Below are 22,000 nucleotides of genomic sequence, written 5' to 3'. Positions count from 1 at the left end.
TGTGGTAGAACCCACAAAAGGTTAGTGAAATATTTTGTTGCCCACGTACCATGTGCAAGGGGTACAGAGAGGGCTGAGAGCTTGGTGCCATGATCCCCAATATCACCGGGCACTTATGCCTTGACTCTGATTACCACAAAGCCTATCGGAGCTCCTAGAGGCGGGGCCCACTCTGCACTGTGAACCATTCGATGCTGTGGACACAGTGGCTGTTTTGTAGCCTGTTCAGCCACTTGCCACTATGAGGCTGGCTCCCTCCCGTTGTTTTCTGAGAAGGCTCCATGGGCTCCAAATATTGGTTCTTATGGGGAAACACATCCCTCATTGTGCTCAAGAGGGTCTGCCCTGCCTCTGGTGCTGGGGACACAGAGTAGCACCGCCTCTTACCGGGTAGTGCCTCAGCCCCGAGGACTGGAGGTGGAAATGGGCTCATGCCACAGAACGGCACTGCCATGTGGGCATCAGCTTACCTACCTGACTGCCTCCTTCTCCTCTTTGTCTCATTTCTGTCACTTCCATTTCCTTTCTGTCCTGTACTGTTATTTGGAAGGCATCCATTTCAGCACCATTGATATGTCATAGTTCTAAACCTCATCACTGTGCAGAGTTGCTGGTGACTAGAGCTGGTCTCAGGAATGGCAGATTCTTTGTATCATGGGCCAAGGGGCAGCCATAACACCCTTGGATCCTTATGCTACCACATCTTCACTTCTTTCCTTCATGGCACCTGTATGAGGATCCTGTGGTTGCTGTAACAAATTACCACAAAGCAGGTGGTTTAAAACAACAGGAGCTAACTTTTTCACAGTTCTGGAGGCTACAAGGCCAAGACCAAGGTGGTGGTGGGATTGGTGTCTTCTGAGGCCTCTCTCCTTGGCTTATAGATGGCTATCTTCTCCCTGTGTCCTCACTTTGTCTTCCATCTTTCCATGTCTGGGTCCAAATTTCCTCCTTATAGAACATCAGTCTTGCTGGATTTAGTGCCCACCCTAATGACTTCATTTCAATTTAATTACCTCGTTATAGACACCGCCTCTGAATACAGTCACATTCAGAGGTACTGGGTGTCAGGAGTTCAACATATGAATGGGGGAGGTTTGCACAATTCAGCCTCAAATAGGGGCAGCAAATTGGCCCACTATAGTACCTAAGAAGCCCTATAACAACTCATTTGTATTAACATTAGCAGTTCATTTTAATAAGTCATGCATCTCTTACGTTAATATTTTGTCTATGCTATATGAAGCACTCTCACATTCATGAACTGATTTTAACTTACAAGGTAGCTAGGACAGAGACTATTATGCCACTTTTATAAATGATAAAACTGAGACTTCAAGATTGAATGACTTGCCCAAGTTTATAAATTAGGAAAAGTGGTAGAGCAAAGACTTGAACCTGGAACTCTTGACTCTATTCTTTTATTTTCAACCTTGGTATGTCCTTAGACTTTATATGTATTTCTTGTAAGCAGCATATGATTAAATATGCAGGATATTTTCCAGCAGGATAATTTTGTCTTTTAATCGAAACACTTGGTCCATGTATATTTGATGTAATCACTGACGTATTTGGATTGAATCGATGATTTAACCAGTGGGGAGCCTGCCATGGGGCTCAATCTCACGACCCTGAGACCATGACCTCAGCCAAAATCAAGAGTTGGACACACAGGGCGCCTGGGTGGCTCAGTTGGTTAAGCGACTGCCTTCGGCTCAGGTCATGATCCTGGAGTCCCGGGATCGAGTTCCGCATCGGGCTCCCTGCTCGGCAGGGAGTCTGCTTCTCCCTCTGACCCTCCTCCCTCTTGTGCTCTCTGTCTCTCATTCTCTCTGTCTCAAATAAATAAATAAAATCTTTAAAAAAAAAAAAGAGTTGGACACACAGGTGAGTGAGCCACCCACGTGCCCCCATTCTATCTTTTTAAACCCCCAGATATTATCATTTGTTATACATCAGCCATGGCTTTAACCTCCTCAAGATATTATAATTGTTTTATACAGTTTAGATTTACTTGTATATTAACAATTTTCTTTGCCCATTTCTTGCTTTCTATGGATCCAAGTGGGATCATTTTTTGTTTCTGCTTGAGCACAGTCTTTAGAATTTTTTTATGAGAATCTGTTGGTTGCATATCTCTCAGTTTTTGTTTGTCTATGTATGTCTATTTCTCCTTCATTCTTGAGAGAATTTTTTCCTGAACCAGAATTCCTGGTTGACAGTTATTCCTTTCACCATATTGAAAATGACATTTCTCTATTTCCTGAGTGCTGTTGTTGCCGTTGAGATGTCAACAGTCAGCCTGGTATTTTTTTTTTAATTTTTTTATTTATTCATGAGAGACACAGAGAGAGAGGCAGAGGGAGAAGCAGACTCCCTGCTGAGCAGGGAACCCGATGTGGGACTCCATCCCAGGACCCTGGGATCATGACCTGAGCTGAAGGCAGATGCTTAACCATCTGAGCCACCCAGGCACCCCAGTCTGGTATTTCTTTGAGACAATCTGTATTTCTCTCTCCCACCTCTCAGCTTTTTTTTTTTTTTTAAGGTTTCTCTTTGCCTTTGATATTCTGCAGTTTCTCTGCGATGTATCTGATGTATCTAATTGCGGGCTTCTTTTTTACTTATCTTCTTTGGAATTCATGAGCTTTTCAAATATGTGGATTGGTGTCTTTTCAACAGGTTTCAGAAATTATCAGCCATTATTTCTTCAAATACTGGCTCCAATCCCATGTTTTCTTTCTTTTCATTCTGAAGAATTGACAAATTTGGCTTCACCAAAATTAAAATACTTGCTCATCAAAGGACATCATTAAAAAAAATGAATAATCAAGTCTAGTACTGGGAGAAAATATTTGCAAAACATACCTGACAAAGGTTTGGTATCCAGGCTATCTAAAGAATCCCTGCAATTCAATAACAAACAGATAAAAATGCAGAAAAATGGGCAAAATATTTGGAACAGACACTTCACAAAAGAAGATATGCAAATGGCCAATAAGATAAGCACATGATCATACTTGTTAGGATGGCTATTGTCAAAAACAAACAAACAAACAAAGAGAATAGAATAACAAGTGTTGGTGAGAATGTGGAGACATTGGAACTCTTGTACATTGCTGGTAGTAATGTAAAATGGTGTAGCCTTTGGGGACAATATTATGGAAATTCCTAAAAAAAATTAAAGATAGAAGATATGATCCAGCAATTCTACTTCTGAGCACATACGAAAAGAAATACAAGCAGGGACTCAAAGAGGTATTTGCACAACCGTGTTCATAGCAGCATGATTCCAATAATCAAAAAATGGAAGCAGCCCAAGTGTCCACTGACGGATGATAGGATAAACAAAATATGGTATATGTGAACAATGGGATATTATTCAACCTTAAAAGGGAAGGAAATTCTGACACACACTACAACATGGGTGAACTTTGAGGACATTACACTAAGTGAAATAAAACAGTCCCGCAAAGGCAAATAATATATGATTCCACTTATATGATATACCTAGTGTAGTCAAATTCATAGAGGAAGAAAGTAAAAGGGTGGTTGCCAGAGGCTGGGAGGAGGAGGGAAAGAGGAGTTAGTTGTTTAATGGGCACAGAGTTTCCGTTGGGGAAGATGAAAGAGTTCTGGAGATGGATGGTGGTGATGGTTGCATGATAAAGTGAATGAGCTTAATGCCGCAGAACAGATGGTTAGAATAACAAATTTTATGTTATGTATATTTTACCCCAATTTTAAGAAAAGATAAGCACACGAAAAAGTGCTCAATATTTTTCGTCATTAGAGAGAGACAAAATTAAAGAATGATCATATGCTACTATATACCTACTATTACAGCTAAAATTAAAAAGACTGACAACACCAGATGTTGACAAGCATATGGAGCAACTGGAATTTTCATACTCTGAGTGGGAATACAAAATGGCACCATCACTTTGGAAAACATTTGGAAGTTTTTTATAAAACTAAACATACATCTGCTCTAATAACTGATAATTCTATTGCTAGGAATTTACCCACAAAGATTAAAAACATATATTCACGAAAGGACTTGTACAAGTATGCTAATAGCAGCTTTATTCATAATAGTAAAAACTGGAAACAGCAAGGTGCCTGGGTGGCTCAGCTGGTTAGGCCTCTGACTCTTGACCTCAGCTCAAGTCTTGATCTCAAGGTCATGAGTTCTAGCCCCATGTTGGGCTCCTTGACCAGCATGGAGCCTACTTAAAACAAAACAAAAAACAGAAAAAACTGGAAACAGCTCAGGTATCCACCAGTAGGAAAATAGGTAAGTTGCATATAGTCATATAATGGAATACTATTCAGCAATAGAAAGGAGCAAACTACAGATACACACAACATGAATGGATCTCAAAAACATGCTGAGTGAAAGAAAATGTACACAGAAGCCTATATATGTAATATTCCATTTATATGTTATTTGAGAACAAGCAAAACTAGTCGATGATATAGAAAAAAACAGAACAGGGCACCTGGGTGGCTCAGTGGGTTGAGCGTCTGCCTTTGGCTTAGGTCATGATCCTGGGGTCCTGGGATCAACTCCCAGGTTGGGCTCCCTGCTCACTGGGGAGTCTGCTTCTTCCTCTACCCCGCCCCCCTGCTTGTGATCTTTCTCTCTCTCTCTCGGATAAATAAATAAAATCTAAAAAAAATTTTTTTCTTAAAAAAAAAAAAACCAACAGAACAGTGGTTGTCTCTGGGGAATGGGGTAGAGATTGAGAAGTGGCATTTGGGAAATTTTTGGGGTGATAGAAATGGTCTATATTTAGATAAATATAAATTATGTCAAACAGATCAAGTTCAGTGAGCATACAATTAAGCTCTGTGTATTTCATTCAATGCACATTTTAATCAAAAGAAAAAATTGCAAGCAAAAATAGAATATCAGAACTTTTTTTTTTTTAAAGTAATCTCTATGCCCAACATGGGGCTCAAACTCATGACCCTGAGATCAAGAGTCACACGCTAGGGCACCTGGGTGTGCAGTTGGTTAAGTGACTGACTCTTGATTTTGGTTCAGGTGGTGATCTCAGGGTTGTGATGTCAGGATTGAGATCTCAGGGTCATGAGATCAAGTCCTGTGTCAGGCTCCATGCAGTGTGAAGTCTGCTTGAGACTCTCTCTGCCCCTCTTCTCTGTGCTCATTCTCTCTCTCTCTGAAATAAATAAATGCATCTTAAGAAAAAAAAAAAAAGAGTCGCATGCTCTACTGACTGAGCCAGTCAGATGCCCCAGAATATCAGATATGCTCTACATTAAAAATTTTTCATTACTTTTCATTTTAAGAATTGCATTGTGGGCAATTCCTCTAATTGATCATCCAATCTACTAATTCTTCCTTTACTTAATCTATCATTAAGCTCTTTTGTGGACTTTTAAGTTTCTGTTATTAATTTTTTCCCTTATAGAAATTTTTAGATATTCCATTTTGTTTTTTTCCAAATCAACGAGGTCATGTTTTTATACTTTCTGTTCCCAATGGATATTTGTTAGCTTTTCTCTTACTTCCTAAATAAAGCATCCAAAGGTGGGTTTTTTTTTTTAAGATTTTATTTATTTTTTTGAGAGAGAATGAGAGAGGGAGAACAAGCAGGGGGGAGGGGCAGAGAGAGAGGGAGAAGTGGGGGAGGGGCAGAGAGAGAGGGAGAAGCAGGCTCCCCGCTGAGCAGGGAGCCTGATGCAGGACTCAATCCCAGGACCCTGAGATCATGACCTGAGCCGAAGGCAGACGCTTAACTGACTGAGCCACCCAGATGCCCCTGCATCCAAAGGTTTTTTGTTTTTGTTTTTTTTAACAATGTGGACCTAACAATCCCAGTAACTGGAGTCTTCGAGTTTGTGTTACCTGTTGTTTGGGTTCTTGTTCATACCACCTTGTTTCCATGTGTTTCCTTGTTGACAGCGTCATGTTCACCGTCCTTGAAGAATCACTTGTAGAATACTTGGAAACCTAGAATACAAGTGCCTGTCTCCAGAAAGGATTTGTATTTGCTTGTGCCAGGGATCTCCTAGGATACAACTAATCTGAAACGATGATAAACTTCACAGCCTGAGGTCTCTGGGTCCTCCCAGGTGATACAAATCGGGACCGCAGGTACCTGTGAGGACCCAGCCGTGGTCACAGTTTCTCGGACATCTCCCCCCCACACCAACACCGCCACCATGTGCTCTGGGTCCAGGCAACTGACCTTTCAGACGCTTGCGTGTCAGCGTGGGGTGGGGTTTACTTCTGGTTCACTCCTTCCCTCTTCCCCTGTGGGCTAGGCCTTCAGCTTCAGGTAGGAAGGCCCCAAGCTTTACAAAGTTGTTAACCCCCAAGTGTAAGGAAATCTAGATAAGCAAACACTCTCAGGGCAAGAGCTGTTCCTAGAATTACTGCACTTCTGGCTTCCCTTAGTTTTGGGCCCTAGTAGTGCTTTAGTATCTTGTCAACTCTTCAGTGCCTGTAAGATTTTTAAAATACTTTATCTGGCTTCTTAAAAGTTGTTTTCAACAGGAGTGTTGGTTCTGAGAATTTAGCGTGCCATATTCTCTAAAAATAGAATTCCACATCTCTTCTCAGGCTTGGCTTGAGCCACTCTGAAGAACAGCACAAATCTCCTATGTAGTCTTCAGGAATTTTGCCCCCAATTCTGCTGCCTTATTTTAAAGCTTTTTTTTTTTCCTCTGGGTCTAAAAATGCTCTGGGTCTGAAATATTCCCCAGGCTGACAGGGTACCAGCTGGGAGGTGCCTGGAGCCCTGGCAGCCCAATGCTAATGTGCCATGTGTCAACAGAGATCAGTTGAACCATGAAAAAAAAAAATGAAGGGCAAAAGAGACAAAGGAACTGGGTCAAAGTGATAAGTCACCCTACAACTTCTGCAAGTGAGTGGATGGGTGATTTTTTTCTGCCTTTTTTATACCTCAATATTTCTTCCAACTTTATTTTTCTTCAAGAAACATGTATTATGTTAATATTAAAAATAGTCAAGTGAAAAATGGGAGAAAAAAAATCCAGAAGAGAGGAGGCCTCGGTAGTCCAAGGGGGGGAGGGGGGGCTGGATGGTATTTCCAAGCAGCGGGGACGGGTTTGGGCAGAGCCACTCACAAGCCGCCTGGTGGCCAAAGGCTGGGCTCCTGAGACAGACGGAGGAGCCTGGGGGTTTGGGCTGGGCAGGGCATCAGAGGACCACTGTGTCCTGCATGGTCCCCAGGGGGCAGCAGCTGAAAAGAGGACAACTTGCTCCTCTCATTCCTCTGCCCTGAGCTCCAGAGCAGTCCTGGGGGAGCTGGGCAGACAGCAGTGAGGGAAGAGTCTCCAGGGTTCCAGAGACTGCCTTCTGGTCCTGGCTCCGTCTCTAGCAGGAGCGGGGAGAGCCGCCGTGGCTGCTGGCCCCTCATTCCTCTGACAGCGTCAGGAGCAAGGACAAGCTGGTGAGCGAGCAGAACGGGGACACGCAGTGCCGCTGAAGAGCGTCTCCACACCCAGGTTCCTGCAAATTCCACCGAGGCTCCGGTTCACGCCTGGCCCTTCCTAAGCCAGAGTGCTCCGAGTTCTCCCCTCCCTCCAGCCCTCCCCTCCTGTCCATTCCACAACACGTAGTTGCCCAGTATCTCTTCCACTGTAGGCGCCGAGAAGGAATTGCTTGACTGTACTTGAACTTCTTCAGTAAATGCTTAAAAGGGATGCCTCGTATCCTCCACATCTATCTCTGGAAGGTTCTCTGGAACCTGGGTTTTTCTCTGCTTTTTTTTAATTAACATATAATATATTATTTGTTTCAGAGGTACAGGTCTGTGATTCATCAGTCTTAGACAATTCACAGCGCTCACCATAGCACATACCCTCCCCAGTGTCCATCACCCAGCCACCCCATCCCTCCCACCCTCCCCCCCTTGGGTTTTCCTCTACTTTCTGTTTCAGACTTCCAGAGTGCAGGGCGGAGCGGGCAGGTGGAAGGCAGGGCTGCAGGGGTAGGGCCAGGCCCAGGCAGGACGTGTGCTCAAACCGCCAGGGACACAGAGGCTGAACCTGCCTGCCCGGCTCTGCCTCCCGACGGGGCCCTGTATTTCTTCTTGCACCACACTGGCACTGGAGGCCAGGAATCTGAAAGCCAGGGCCTCGGCACCTCTGAGATTTAGGGACTTCACCGGGAAGACACAGTCTGGCCTGGACCAGGATGAGGGTGGGCGCTGTCCTCACAGTGGGCTTTTTCTCTTCTTTCCCTGCCCCCTGGGTGCCCCCTTGCCGCACCCTCACCCCAGTCCTGTGCCGAGTGGCTGCATTTTTTCCAAAGGGCAATGTGGACACTGCGAGGCAAACATTTGCTCGAGGCCACGGGAGAATACAGGGTCATGGTTCACAGCCAGGGAAGTATCCTTTTCCTCCACCCGACTTCCTGGTTGTCCAAGGATACAGGCGTGAGGGCTATCCTTTTCATAAGTCTGAGAAGTCAAGACATCCGAAATCTAGTCCCCTCATTTTCCAGAAGGATCCAGAACCCTGTAATTCCACTATTACTTGCTTATTGGCACACCCACCAGTCAGCAGTTAATTTGCTGATTCATTCAACCAACATTACTGAGCATTTACTATGCACCGGGCACTGTGCTAGGAGATAAAAGGGTGAGCCAAAGGCTCAGGGTCTCAGCGCTCAGGGGGCTCACAGTATCAGGGCGAGGGGAGACATGTTAGCACAAAGCAATGTAACTCTGTAAATCTGGCTCATGCTGACAGCATAGGAGAAGTCAAGGGCCACAGAGGGGTTTGATGAGCAAGGGCAGGTTGAGGTGCCTCCGAAGGGTCACTAGAACTCAGCAGGTGAAGTGGGAAGGAACAGCTCCTCCATGACAGGGCTAGGGTTGAAGGTGGGGGCCCCCAGCCCGGAGGACAGGTAGCTGCAGCTGGGGGGTGCAGAAGGAGCCACACCCGGCTTGAGCAGACCCTCCATGGCAGAGGATATATTTTTTCTTTAATCTAAGAGTGACAGAAAGCTATTGAACCATTTTAGGCAGAGAGAGAGAGAGACAGAGAACCTGGCATCACAGGGGGCAGGGGGAAAGACTGCATGACAACTCTCAGGCCTCTGACTCACATTAGCATGCTTGCTGAAACAGGGGAGCTAGTGAGCTGTGGCGGGTGTGGGATGCCGGGCAGATTGGCAGTGCCGGAGAAGGAGCTGGGGGTGGGGAGGGGGCAACAGGCCTGGGCCCTGAGATGGGGGTGTGGCCTGGGCCTCTAGGATGGAGCGTGGCCTGGGCCTCTAGGATGGGGTGCTGCCTGGTCCCTGAGATGGGGGTGCGGCCTGGGCCCTGAGATGGGGGGCTGGGCTCTGAGATGGGGTGCTGCCTGGACCTCTAGGATGGGGTGCGGCCTGGGCCCTGAGATGGGGTGCGGCCTGGGCTGCAGCCTTTCCACTTCCTCTCAGTCTATTCCCACCTTGGGGCTGGCCGGGAGGATCACTGGAACTGGAGTATTCTCTGCAGAAAACCCAGGAAGCCCACAGGAGAATGAGTTTGTGCTCTATTGGCGTTTCCTCCCATCTCAGGCACGAAGGCTGGGGAATCTTAAAGGGTGAGTGAGCCTTGGGGGAGCCTGCCTCAAATAGCCCTGCTTTATCCAGTGTCTGCTCGGAGGACCTGCGCTCTGGGCGCCGGGAAGGGGAGGGGAGGCGGGGGAGGAGAGAGGACGGAGCGGGAGGAGCAAGGCAGGGACTGGGCAGGGGAGGAAGAGGAGTTGGGAGAGCGGATGGGGGCCGGGGCAGAGGAGGAGGGGCGGAGGGGGAGGCCCGCCGCCGCCGGCCCCGCGGTGAGTCACGGTACCCGCTCCCGCCGCCTGCCTCTATTTTTGTATCAGCGCCTGCTCGTATCTGGCTCGCTGAGTACGCCTCCCAATGGGTGGCGGGGGGGGGGGGGGTCTGATGGCCGAGGATGAGGACCGAGGGAATATTGGAGAAGTCGCAATAGGAATTACGAAGCGAGCCCTCTGTCTTGCTAGGAGAGCTTCGCCTTTTTAGTAAGCAGGCGCTCGGAGCCGCCGCGGCCCCGGGAGGGAAGGCTCGCCAGGCCCCGGGCGGCCGCCGCACCGATGATCCCGGGTCCGGCGCCCCGAGCGGCCGCCTGGGCTTCGGCCGCGGGCGTGGCGGCGGCGGCGGGAGGGGCTTGGGAGGCTGTGCCGAAAGGCACTTGACTGTGAGCCCCGGCGGAACAGGGCTCCTCAGCGGCCGGCGGCCAGGCTGCCGACCTCGCCGGGCCGCAGCGGATCGCAGCCGGTCACAGACAAACGCCGGAGCCCGGGGCTGGAGGTCAGACCTACGGCCGGTTACCCTGTGCAAGTCATTCCGCTTCTCTGAGGCTCCATCCCCTCATCTGTGAAACGGGGGTGGTGTGCCCAGCCTTGCAGGGTTGGAGGATGACAGCAGAGTGACCAGAGATCCCCAGTGTCACTGTCCGCTGTGCCGAGGGGGAGGCCGGTGGGCCCAGTCTTGAGAAGAGCTCCGCGCCCCAGTGCCTTCTAGAGAATGAGGGCTGCTTTTCTTTGATTTGCGGTGCGAACAACAGCCTTTCTGAGGCCACTGGCAGGGGTCAAGGGCAAGGGGTGTGCTGCCATGTGGCTTTGAGCCTCCCTGGATTATCTTGCGTTTGGATAATCTCCAGGGTGAGAGTTGTTGAGCTATTTGAGCCCTGCCTTCTGAAGTTAACTTGTTTGCATGAGATCATGGGGGGAATACTGATCATGTCAATCCTGGTGCTTTACAGGTACTTGGAGGAGGAGAATTAGGGTTTACTCTTGCCGGGAGGAACTGGGTGAGCTGGGAGCCATGCATCCTTCTTGCCATGCTTTGCAAGGGGTGGACAGCCAGAACACACTCGAGCCCGTGTATCCCCAGGCTGCCAGCTCCTGGGCCTGGTGGAGAAGAGGCATGAGCATTTCTGGTCTCTCCATGGCAAGAATCCTCACATTCAGAGCAAGATCCTGGTGACCCAGGGTGCCAGGACCTGTCTGTGCACTGAGGCCTGGGACCACACAGGCTGAGCGCCAGACCCCAGCACAGCCCCGAGTGCCCTGAGGGCCATGCCTCCAGGAGCAGGTGCCTGGCCACGGGCACAGACCTCCCCTTTCTGGGGCCTCCCAGAACAGGCAGCTGTCCTCTCCTTCATACACTCTGCCTGACCCTAGAAGGAAACAGAGGGACACTGACAAGTGGCCTGGGTTTTTTTCCCCCTTTCTCGTTGCACAAGTAAGCACAGCTTTAAACTCAAACTTTAAAGCCAAGAGTGGCTCTGGGAGGCCCTGGGGGAGAGACAAGAGCTTCCAGACCATGTTGGGAAAGCTCAAGGGGCCAGCCAGGCTCAGTGCCCGTGCTGTCCTCTCCTGCCCTGCCCTCCCCTGTCCCCTACCTATCTGAGCCGAGGGTCCCATTCTCCTGGACAATGCCTCGGGTGCCTGGCTCGCCCATGTGCTCAAACTAGCGCCCCCCCCCCCCCCACCGCCCCAAGCACCTGCACCTTTCCTGACAGGCATCTGATCTTTTCCCTTTCCTGTGTATTCTTAGTGGCCCCAGGGGGAAAGGCAGCCTGGCCTTGCATGGCTGGGACACCCCCCCCCCCAGTAACATGGCCCCAGAGCCCACATGGTTCCTTCCTCCAGGGCTGGCTCGGTGAGGGTCTGCTGGTGGGGTCTCTGCCCTTCATGAACCAGAGTCAGGGCATCTTCTTTTGTGGCCAAGGAGCAGCCTGCTCAGGAAGAAAGCTACAAGTGTTCCCATTCTGCAGGTTTGAAAGACAAGGCTGAGGGTTGATCACAAAGTCCCAGGCTGTTACTGCATCAAGACGCCTGCATCTCTAGCCTGTTACTTCTCTTGAGCCACGAGCCACGGAATGCGAGCCACGGAATGCCGGGGGAGCATGGTGGTGGGCTTGGTGGAGATGTCTAGGGCAGCCCTGGAAACGTGGAGCTGACGGGCCTCTTTGGGCGGAGGGTGGATAAAGAGGGTATTTCTCTCTTAGATCCCTTCAGTCAGAGTCAGCGTGCAGGACAAAGCCCACCGCCTTCCTTAAGCAGGTTTTGAACTATTCCATCTTCCTAGCGGCCTCTGCTCACTCTATGCGCCGGATTTTCCATTTCGCAGGGCTCGCTACCCTCTGGGAGCTGGAGCTGGCTCTGGAGCCTGCGGACAGGAAGGACGGTGTGGGGAGAGAACAGGCTTTCTGGGCCGGGCTCACTGACAGCTCACCCCACTTGCCTGCCACGGGCCACATGCCTGCCATTCCCCCTGGCGCTCTCATCCTCTCAATATAGGGTGCTTCTGGCACACTGGGCAGGGGCCGCCAGCCCCAGGGCCAGACACCCTGCTGCTGGAGGGCGAGGCCAGTGGGGACAGGCTAGGGCAGGCGTCAGCTTGCTCCCTCTCCTTGCATGGCCACGGCCTGCAGCCTGTCTTCTGATTTGTGTGTATTATTAGGTCCCAGGGACTCCGGCGGCTGTGGGGGAGCCACAGAGGGTAGGGCGCCACCCAGCCTGCCGAAGGAATTTATCCCCGAACCTGAGCTCTTCTGGGGGTCCTCCAGCCTGGCTGGGAAAGCAGGCCCCCCGCCTCTTCCAGGAGGGTTGAAGAAGTGCCTTGGGTACTTTTATCAGTGCCTTTTCTTGCTGCCCCCAACGGCCCCAGCGTGCATGGACCTGCTTTGCCCAGCTTTGCCCCCCGCCCTGTTCCCCCCCCCGCCCGGCTTGTTTCGGTTCCAGAAATTAACCTAGTTTGCGGCTGATGGGGGCTTCATGGCCTTCCCTCCCCAGTAACATATGAGCATGTTTACTAGGGCGGTTAATGTCACGACAGCAGAGTTAATTTTGGAAATTGGGACCACACTGCCCTGGAGGTGCAGGCCGAGGCCCCTGGCAGGGCACCAAGTCCCCCCGGGCCCCCACACAGGGCCCTGAGCTGCCCAGCTTTGGGAGGGAGGGAGGCACGCATGTTTGCTTTCGGTCCCAGCCCCACACGATCTGACAATGTCCGGCAGCCGCAGAGAGGCTGAGCAGCTCTGCCACCAGGCGACGGGAAGTGACAGGCGTCTTTAGGCAGTCAGAGAAGAGGACAGGCGCCCCTCTCACTGGTGGCGTTTAGCCAGAGAGGAGCTGCCCTCCGCCTGGGCAGGGCCTCAGAGCTGAGGCCGACCTCACGGCCTCACGGCCTCACGCAGCTCTGGTTTGACTTTTCTTCCTTCCTTCTTTCCTCCCTTCCTCCCTCCCTTCCTTCCTTCCTTCCTTCCTTCCTTCCTTCCTTCCTTCCTTCCTTCCTTCCTTCCTTCCTTCCTTCCTTCCCTCCGCTCTCTCCCTCTTTCTTCCTTTCTCTTTCTTTCTTTCTTTCCTTTCTTTCTTCCTGTCCTTCTTTCTTTTTGTTTTCCTTCCTCCCTCCCTTCCCTCCTTCCTTCCTCCCTCCCTCCCTTCCCTCCTTCCTTCCATCCTTCCTTTCTTCCCTCCCTCCTTCCTTCCTTGACAAAGAGCTTCATTAACCTTCGTTTCAAACTTTATTCCCAGGCCTCTTCAGCTTAATGAGCTGCAGAGGATGAGTGGCCCATAAAGAAGGACGGCAAGCAGCTGACGTGTCCAAGGGGCTCCAGCTTAAGAACATTAGAGAGGTAGATTTTATCAGCTCCACGAACGGAGGAGTGAAGAGCAGTCACAGAACAAACTAGCAGCTCCCAGTCCCTCCTCTGTTTTGTCTTCTTCAGAAGTTGACACGATTCCGTTCACCTCATTCTCAGAAGGCTCACCGAACCTCACGGCCACCGCTCCGAAGCTTGGTTGGAATACACACGGGCAGTTGGTCACGGGGGGCGAATTCCCGAGAAGCCATAGGAGAAGCCACGTCTGAGGAGCTGGGGGGGATGTGGAGATGGGGACCCTGGGCCCGGACCCCTTGGCCCCCGTAGGATGCACGGGTGTGGGGCTACTCTCCCCAGACAGCCAGGTCCCCCACAGCAGGACCCCATCGGGCCACTCTCACCGGGCGCTCTGCTCTGACAGCCTCGGGGTGCCCCCACCTCCGCCTGGGCTGTGCTACCAGCCGGATGGCCTGGGATTCGCCTGACTTCACTCTGGGACAGTCCCTCCGTGACACAGTGCTCCCACCGCGGGCCTCGTCTTCCACATCTGCAACACAAGGGGCAGAATCGTCACCTCCAGGGTCCCTCGCTGCCCAGAAGCTCTGCACTCCTGCCTACGATCACTGTCATAGCTCGGGGACACACCAGGCTCCTGAGACGCGCCTCCCCGCAGAAGCTCTGTGCCCTCCCCGGCCTGCAGTGCCCCCGCCCCGCAGCGAGTTCGTGCAGGGCTGGCCCCTGACTGTGGAGGGACTCCGGTGTCAGGCCAGCCTGTGCCCTGTGGGCGGGGGGAAGCCAGCTGCGGAAAAACTCCCCTCACATAGGGTCGGGGGCAGTAAATAAAGGGCAGGTTCGAGTCCTCAGCTGGAGCTATGGCCAGGAACTGGGGTGGAGGGAAGACGGGGGGCAGTGGCAGGAGTTCTGCAGGGTGGAGATGGCCCAGGCACTGCTTTTCAAGATGAGCTTAGACTTGGGAGAACTCTCCATTTCTCCACATCTTTAGTAAAGTCGGCCATACACAAAGAGCTGGGTCCGTTTGCTTCTGTGTTGAGGAATTGTTTAGGTGGCCGTCAAAGCAGGTCTGCGACCAGCCTCGGTGGGCCTGGTGCAGGCCAGACGGGCCTGAGCGGAGAGGAAAGGCAGTGAGCGTTCGAGAATGCAGGCCTCGCACAGATTCGGCGTGACGACAATAATGTCAGAAGGAGAGCTTAATACTCGTGCTGCACTTCGAGACGTTTCCTGAGCAAGTGTGATGTGCGTGTTTGGTGCCTTCAGGATATATTATTTCAAAGCTCAATTAGCGTTGTTGGTTTTTTTTTAAACGCTTACTTTGGAAGAAATTTCAATTTGCAGAAAGGTTGCAGGGGAAGTACATAGAGCTTCTTTCTGTATATCCTGCCCCCTGCCCCCCTGTTGTTCCTATCTTCATATCCTTCATGTCCGTGAAGGAACCAGGCTTGGTGCGTCACTATCACCTAAACTCCAGAAGTTATTTGGGTTTTAGCCATTTTCCCACGAATGCCCTCTCTCTGTCCCCGGATCCATCCGGGGCACCACGCTGCATCTAGTTACCATGTGTTCTTACTCTCATCTGGCCTGTGAGAGTTTCTCAAGTCCTTTCTGTTTTTTGTGGGTTTTTTTTTTTTTTTTTTCCCATGAGCTTGACAGTTTTGAGGAGTACTGATCAGGTATTTTGTAGAAGGCCTCTCAATTTGGGTTTCTCTCATCTTTTTCTCACGATCAGACTGGGGTTATGGGTTCTTGGAAAGAATACTAAAGAGGCCAAGTGCCCTGCACATCACATTATGTAGAAGGTTGCATGAGATGGTGTGCCACCCCTTCTGACATTTGTCCTCACCGTGTGGCTAAGGGGATGTCTGCCAGGTTTCTCCACCCTAACTTACTATTTTTTACTTTCCCCACAATATTTTTTAGAGCCCAGGCTTAGAGCTTACAGGAGGGGGCTAAAGGTCCCCCCACATCCTGCAGCAGGGGGGGTCTCTCCGTACATCGTTTAGAATCTTCCATAAGGAGGAGCCACCTCTCTTCACCCGTTATTTTACTAATTCAGTCATCACTTACATATACACACTCTGGGTTCTAATCCAATGTTATGTTATCTGTTTCTTGTCAAATCATTCCAGCTTTGGCCATTAGGTGCTCTTTTCTTTAACATCACAATACTTTTGCTTATGGAGCACTTCCTTACTTTCTCCTACTGCAATACGCTTCAGGCGCATGTTGTGTTTTCCCTGCCCTAGAACCCATCACATCTCCAAGGAGTCCTGGTGCCTTTTATTGGACAATGATATTTAGAAACCAAGATCTGGGCCACTAGTGTGCTCATCGTTCCTGGGGTGTTCGTTGTTGTTTCTAGGACCTCTTAGCAGGCAGAGCTAGGGAATAATGATGTGGATATTAACCCATGTATACATACATCTATAATTATCTCCATATATACATTTGCATATATGTTAAGTTAAACATGAGTTCTTACCGGTAGTGGTACTAGCTCAGAGAAAAATACGAACATGAAAACAAGAATCTCCATTCCTGGGGTGTAGAGGGAGGATGTTGGATTTTCCACAGGATGGAATGAGGGTTCAAGCCTATCTTATTTCAATCTTAGGAGACCACAGGGCGCCAGTTGATGTCTGGATGACAGAGAGGGCATTTCATTACTTTGCATTTTCACTTTTCAGCCAGTTGTCTGCCATTATAGAGATACAGATGGAGACAGACTTAAATGACACATCCTCACATAAGGAAAAGGAAAACTCCCCCATTCCAGAGCCAGCTCTGTCAATGGTAGGAAGGCAGTGCTGTCCAAGCAGTTGGGTCTTTGTCTTCTGGGGCATGTCCTTCTCTCAACTCTCTCAACTTTTCCCCCTACTCTGCCGGTGGGGCCTTGACAACTTTAGATGCTGGCACCTTCAGCATCTTATGACCCTCGCTGGGTCATTAGGGCCCACAGAGCCCCCTTGCTTGTGTGGAGAAGTTCCACAAGGGTCACGAGAAACCCGGTCTTCACCCCTTGAGGAAAAAGCCAGTTCAGTCTGCCCCCAGCACAGTCTGGCCCAGGCAATGCTGGCTTTCTGGTTCCTCAGTCTGAAGGTGGCTGAGGCTTTACCATTATGCTGAGGTCTGCCTTCAGCTTTGGGGCAGATGGCAGTGACTAGCAGCCAGCCACCACGGCCTGTTTGAGGGGACTTTGTGGCAGACGGTGGGGCATACCTGGCAGCCGGAGCCCAGTTCCCCTCCCCGGCTCCCCTTCTCTGCATGGGCACAAAGGGCTGTACTGCTTGAGCTTCGGATCTCCCTCTTTAAGTCAGGATAGAGGATACATCTGAGGGACACGTAGGGCTCATAGATTCTGGAAGCTTCTAAATTAAAGGGAAAGGAATCTTGGCTTGAAGCACCAAGAGTCTTAAGAGACGTGACTTGTAAAACAGAAACAGGTATCATAACTCTGCCTTCTGCTTTAGGCTTCTTACACCACGCCTGTAAGAAGCCTAAAGCAGAAGGCAGAGTTATGATACCTTTAGTATGTGCTGATCCTGCAGGGAACTGTGTGCTCTCTGGAGAAAGAAGTGGGATTTTACCTTAGAGGCAGGTAACAGGCACTTATTGGACTGTGTATCCAGCACTCTGCTGGCCACTGTGTATCCAGCACTCTGCTGGCCACTGGGGCGGGAGAGAGCAAGGGAAAGGGAGACATCTGTCTTGCCTGACAAGCTTACCATCTCCTGGAGAAGGTGAGGTGCACCAGAAACCACACCAGGAGCATGCGTCCTGGCCTGTGAGGCCTCTGTGGGCCACCCACTCATGACCAGGGCTTCCTAGAGGCTGTGGGAGCAGGCCGGGAGTGGCATCTGGAGCAGACCCTGAGTATGAAGGTCGTGAATCCTAGAGGTCCCTTCCCAAATGTGTGATCTTGGTTCACTTCACCACCTCAAGTCTCCACTTCCTTGTCCATAAACTGAGAAAAATATTCACAAGAATATTGCGAGGGTTGATGTGATGTCTGCGTAGCCTTAGCTGGGTGTGAAGTACCATTCAGCCCCTGGTAGTAGCTATCACTGGTCGTTAAAGGAGAAGGCCCGATTCTTCCAGTTCTGTCTATTGGCTCCTGTGTCAGTTTGATCTACCTCATCACTGTGGGATTTTTTTTTTTTTAATCACTCCCTTACTTTCTGGCCCTACAAGATACTTCCCCGTGTATATTTTCTGCCCCAGTCCTGGAATCAGCCATTTCTCCAGGGAGTTCTGGTTCCTTTTTTTGGAGAATGGTTTTAGAACACAAAGATCTGGGGCTGGCTCTGCTTATTGCTACTTGGGTATCATTGCTCAGAGGCCCTCTCAGCTGACAGAGCAAGAAAGTATTTATGTACCATAAACCTTGTCTACACACAACTCTAAGTATCGCTATATCAAGCAATCTGTACATTAAAGGAAACGTGAGCTCATGCTGATGTTTCCAGCTGCAGTACATTGCCACGTGTTTTGTAGCCACCTTCCCGCGGCTCTGTAGCCTTCCCTCCAACAGGGGGAACACTGAGTCCCACTGTCATCCACTTACTTAATTCTTCTATCCCAGTATACATGCGTGGTGGTCTCAGAATTATGAAGCTGTGGCCCATGGGAAGCCCCATATTTATCAAGTATGGTAAGGAAAAAAGAAAGAGTGATTTCACAGTGGAGAAACCTGACAAACATAACATGCCTCCACCAGGTGACCAAGTTAACATCCACAGTGTTAGGTCAGGCTGATGGGGCATGTCCTGAGTGCGATGTGATGAAAATGGTACTTTATGTTGGTGGTCTTCCTCCAAAAAATGCATAACCTCAATATAATTATGAGAAAGACATCAGACACATCCCAACTGAAGGACATTTTATAAAATACCTGGCCCAGTACTTCTCAAAACTGTCAAGGTCATCAAAAATGAGGGAAGTTTGAGAAAATGTTACAACCTAGAGGAGCCCAAGAAGACATGAGGATTAAATGAAATATGGGGTCCTGGAACAGAAAAAGGACACTGGGTAAAAACTAAGGAAATCTGAATAAAGTGTGAACTTTAGTTAATAATAATGTATCAGTATTGGCTCATTGATTTTAACAAAGGTACCACACTAATTTAAGATGTTAATAATTGGGGGAACTGGCTATGACATATATGGGAACTTTCTATACTATCTATCTTCACAACTTCACTGTAAATGAAAACCCACTCTCAAATAAAAAGTTTACTTAATGGGGCGCCTGGGTGGCTCAGTCGTTAAGCGTCTGCCTTCAGCTCAGGTCATGATCCCAGGGCCCTGGGATCGAGCCCCACATCAGGCTCCCTGCTCCGCGGGAAGCCTGCTTCTCCCTCTCCCACTCCCCCTGCTTGTGTTCCTTCTCTCACTGTGTCTCTCTCTGTCAAATAAATAAATAAATAAAATCTTAAAAAAAAAGTTTACTTAAAAAAATAGGTATTAAGGAGGGCACGTATTGAATGGAGCACTGGGTGTTATGCACAAACAATGAATCATGGAACACTACATCAAAAACTAATGATGTAATGTATGGTGATTAACATAACATAATAAAAAAAAAAAGAAAAATAAATAAATAAATAAAAGAGAAGGTCAAGTCCAAGACTACATGCTCTCAAGGCATCTTCCAAGATGCCTGCTCCCTTAGGAATACAAGTACAACCTTGTGCCCTTCTGGTCTTGCCTGAAATTGGAGCAGGCCAGGCAAACTGGGCTCCTGACCTGTTCTCTTGAAAGCAGAAAAGGCGAACAGAATAACAGCCCCCAAAGATGGCCATGTTGTGATCCCCAGGACCTGTAACCCTGTGAGCTGCTGTGGCCAAAGAGACTTCACAGATGTGACTAAGGTAAGGACCTTGAGATGGGGAGGTTACCCGGGATTATCTGGGTGGACCCAATGTCATCACAAGAGTCCATACAAGAGGGAGGCAGGAGTCAGAGTCAGAGAAGGAGTTGAGACGGTGGCGGTGAGAGCAGACACGCTCTGATGTGATGCGGTGTGTTGCAGAGAGAACCAGGAGCCCCGGATCGCAGGCGGCCTCTAGGGAAATGGACTCTCCCCTGACCGCCTCCAGAAGGCACGCAGCCCTGCCAGCCCCAGGTTTTGAGATCCATTTCAGACTTCCGACCTCCAGAAATGCAAGACGATATGTTTGTATTCTTCCGGCCACCAAATTTGTGGTAACTTATTACAGCCATGATAGGACACTAATACAAGTGTCTTAAAAGCAAAGTGATCCTTTTTGGGGCTGACTTCCCTCTTCCAAGCATGGACCGAACTTCCCACAGAAGCAGGAGTCCATGTGGTAGAGGGGGCATGTTTTCCTTAGGATCTGTATCACAAACATGTGCATTACATACAGATTACCCGGGGAATTAACACTGACGCTTATGCCGGGTTTCCCCCACCTCCACATCAACAGCAAATTTATTATCTGCAACCTTACTTGATGGAAGCAAACTTGCTTTCCTTTCTTTGAAATTCTTGCCAACTTCCCTTTGGAAGGCAGTAATTATCTGCCTTTGCTATTTAGAGCATTTTTAGTTTTTGAACGTCAGGATGACAACAGTATTCTGTAGATAAATTCTTTGCAGCCTGAGGATTTATTTTCTCACGTTGCTGTTCCTCTCTAAACAATAAAGTGTCTCAAGGGAAAGGCAGCTTCCCAGAGCTGGGCATGCAGGACTGTGATGATTCTGTGTGTGCACGTGTCTGTGAGGGTGTGGGGTCCATGTGTTCTAAACCTCTCCAGAAATAGATGAGCCAAACTTCCCATGAGATTGAAGAGGCTTTAAAAACAACAAACCTACTTTACTCTCTGTGCATCATAGCTGGTTTAAAATTGAAGCGGAAATATGTACCTTTAAGAAAAGCTCCTCCGTCAGCAGAGCCCTCCAGAAAAAGAAGTCCTGGGTCATGTCACAGATGTAGCCAGTGACAATGCCTACATCCTACATCTCCCCTACATCAGTAAAACGGCACTTTCGAGTTTATAAAGCGGCAGTTGCACACATCATCTAAAACCTGTAACGTAGGTGTTATTATTTTCATTTTATAAGTAAGAGCTGCTTTTTTGGTCTTTTCTGAGAGCTTGAGATATGGCAGGGGCTGTGCTAGGCTTCTTACCTAGTGTAGTGGTTGGGAACCCAAACTGCCTGGATTTGATTACTGGCTTCCCCCTCTTACCCTCTTACCCTCTCCCCTTACCAGCTGAATGGCTTTGCCCAAATCGCCTAGCCTCTCTGTGCCTCAGTTTCCTCCTTATAGGAGGGAATAATTGTATTTACCCTCAGGGAATTGCCATGAGAATGAGATGAGATAATGTTTGTAAGGGTCTTAGAATGATGCCTACCATGATGGAAGCCCTCACAGCATCCTTTTGAAGCAGGTATTTGTCCTGAATCCATGTCAGATGTATCACTGGCCTCACTCTGGGGCCTAAAACTGCAGTTGGATTAGCTTGCGTCATTTGCAGTCTTTGACTGATGGCCGGCTGATTTTCAACAAAGGGGCCAAGGTAATTCAATGGAGGAAAGAACAGTCTTTTCAACAAATGGTTCTGGGACAACTAGGTATCCACATATGAAAGAATGAAGTTGGACCCCTACCTCACACCATACACAAAAATTAACTCTGTTGCCAGCTTCTATGTGGGTTTTTCTCATTCACCTGATGTGTAGGAGTCACTCAGCTGGTCCCCCTCTCCACCCAGAGGGCATTGTTCCATATGGGGCTGTAGATTCAGTGTATCCATGGGAGGAAGTGAGTTGCCATCTTGAACTGGAACTCCAAAATTAAAATTTTAGGCTTCAGATGATACCATCAAGAAAATAAAAAGACAATCCACAGAATGGAAGAAAATATTTGCAAATTATATATCTAATAAGGGACAGTTTTGTGCTGATCTTAACTTACCAATAACCAGTGTTGTGGTTGGACTGGCCTTTATCTTTCTTATTATGATAGCAAGATGCCCTTCAGCAACAACCATCAGGAAGCTTTGAAAAAATAGTTTATTACTTACAACACCTAGAAATTACACAGCATACTTGGGGCCATATAGTGAGGTTGAGGGTGGGGAAAAGTGCACAGTCCTGGGGTTCTGCTTTTATTGGGGTTGAGGGTGGGGGCCTAGGGTTTCACAGGCTCAACCTTTATTGGTGAATTTAAAGCATAAGAGTGGGAATTGAAAGCATAGGAAGAGAAAAGTGACCTAAATGGCCAGTTATCAAAATTAACCAAGATCTCTAAAACAACAGAGCCTCAGTGGGCAGAGGTGGCCTGGCTCTTTATCTAATCATGTGGCTGGCAATATGTTTATTCAAGATAGCCATCTTTGAAATGG

General features: G+C 49.0%; 1 long non-coding RNA gene across 1 annotated transcript; it reads left to right on the top strand.

The window, feature by feature from the left end:
* Window positions 1–9,888: 9,888 nt before the first annotated feature.
* LOC118012882 lies at window positions 9,889–14,913 on the top strand. The gene is made up of 2 exons (XR_004679853.1): window positions 9,889–10,668; window positions 13,549–14,913. It is a non-coding gene; the product is annotated as an uncharacterized LOC118012882 (long non-coding RNA).
* Window positions 14,914–22,000: the final 7,087 nt, after the last annotated feature.

Source organism: Mirounga leonina, unplaced genomic scaffold, assembly GCF_011800145.1.
Source record: "Mirounga leonina isolate KUSES-001 unplaced genomic scaffold, KU_Mleo_1.0 Mir_152, whole genome shotgun sequence".
In the NCBI taxonomy this organism is placed as follows: domain Eukaryota; kingdom Metazoa; phylum Chordata; class Mammalia; order Carnivora; family Phocidae; genus Mirounga; species Mirounga leonina.
This window is presented reverse-complemented; position numbering and strand designations above follow the sequence as displayed.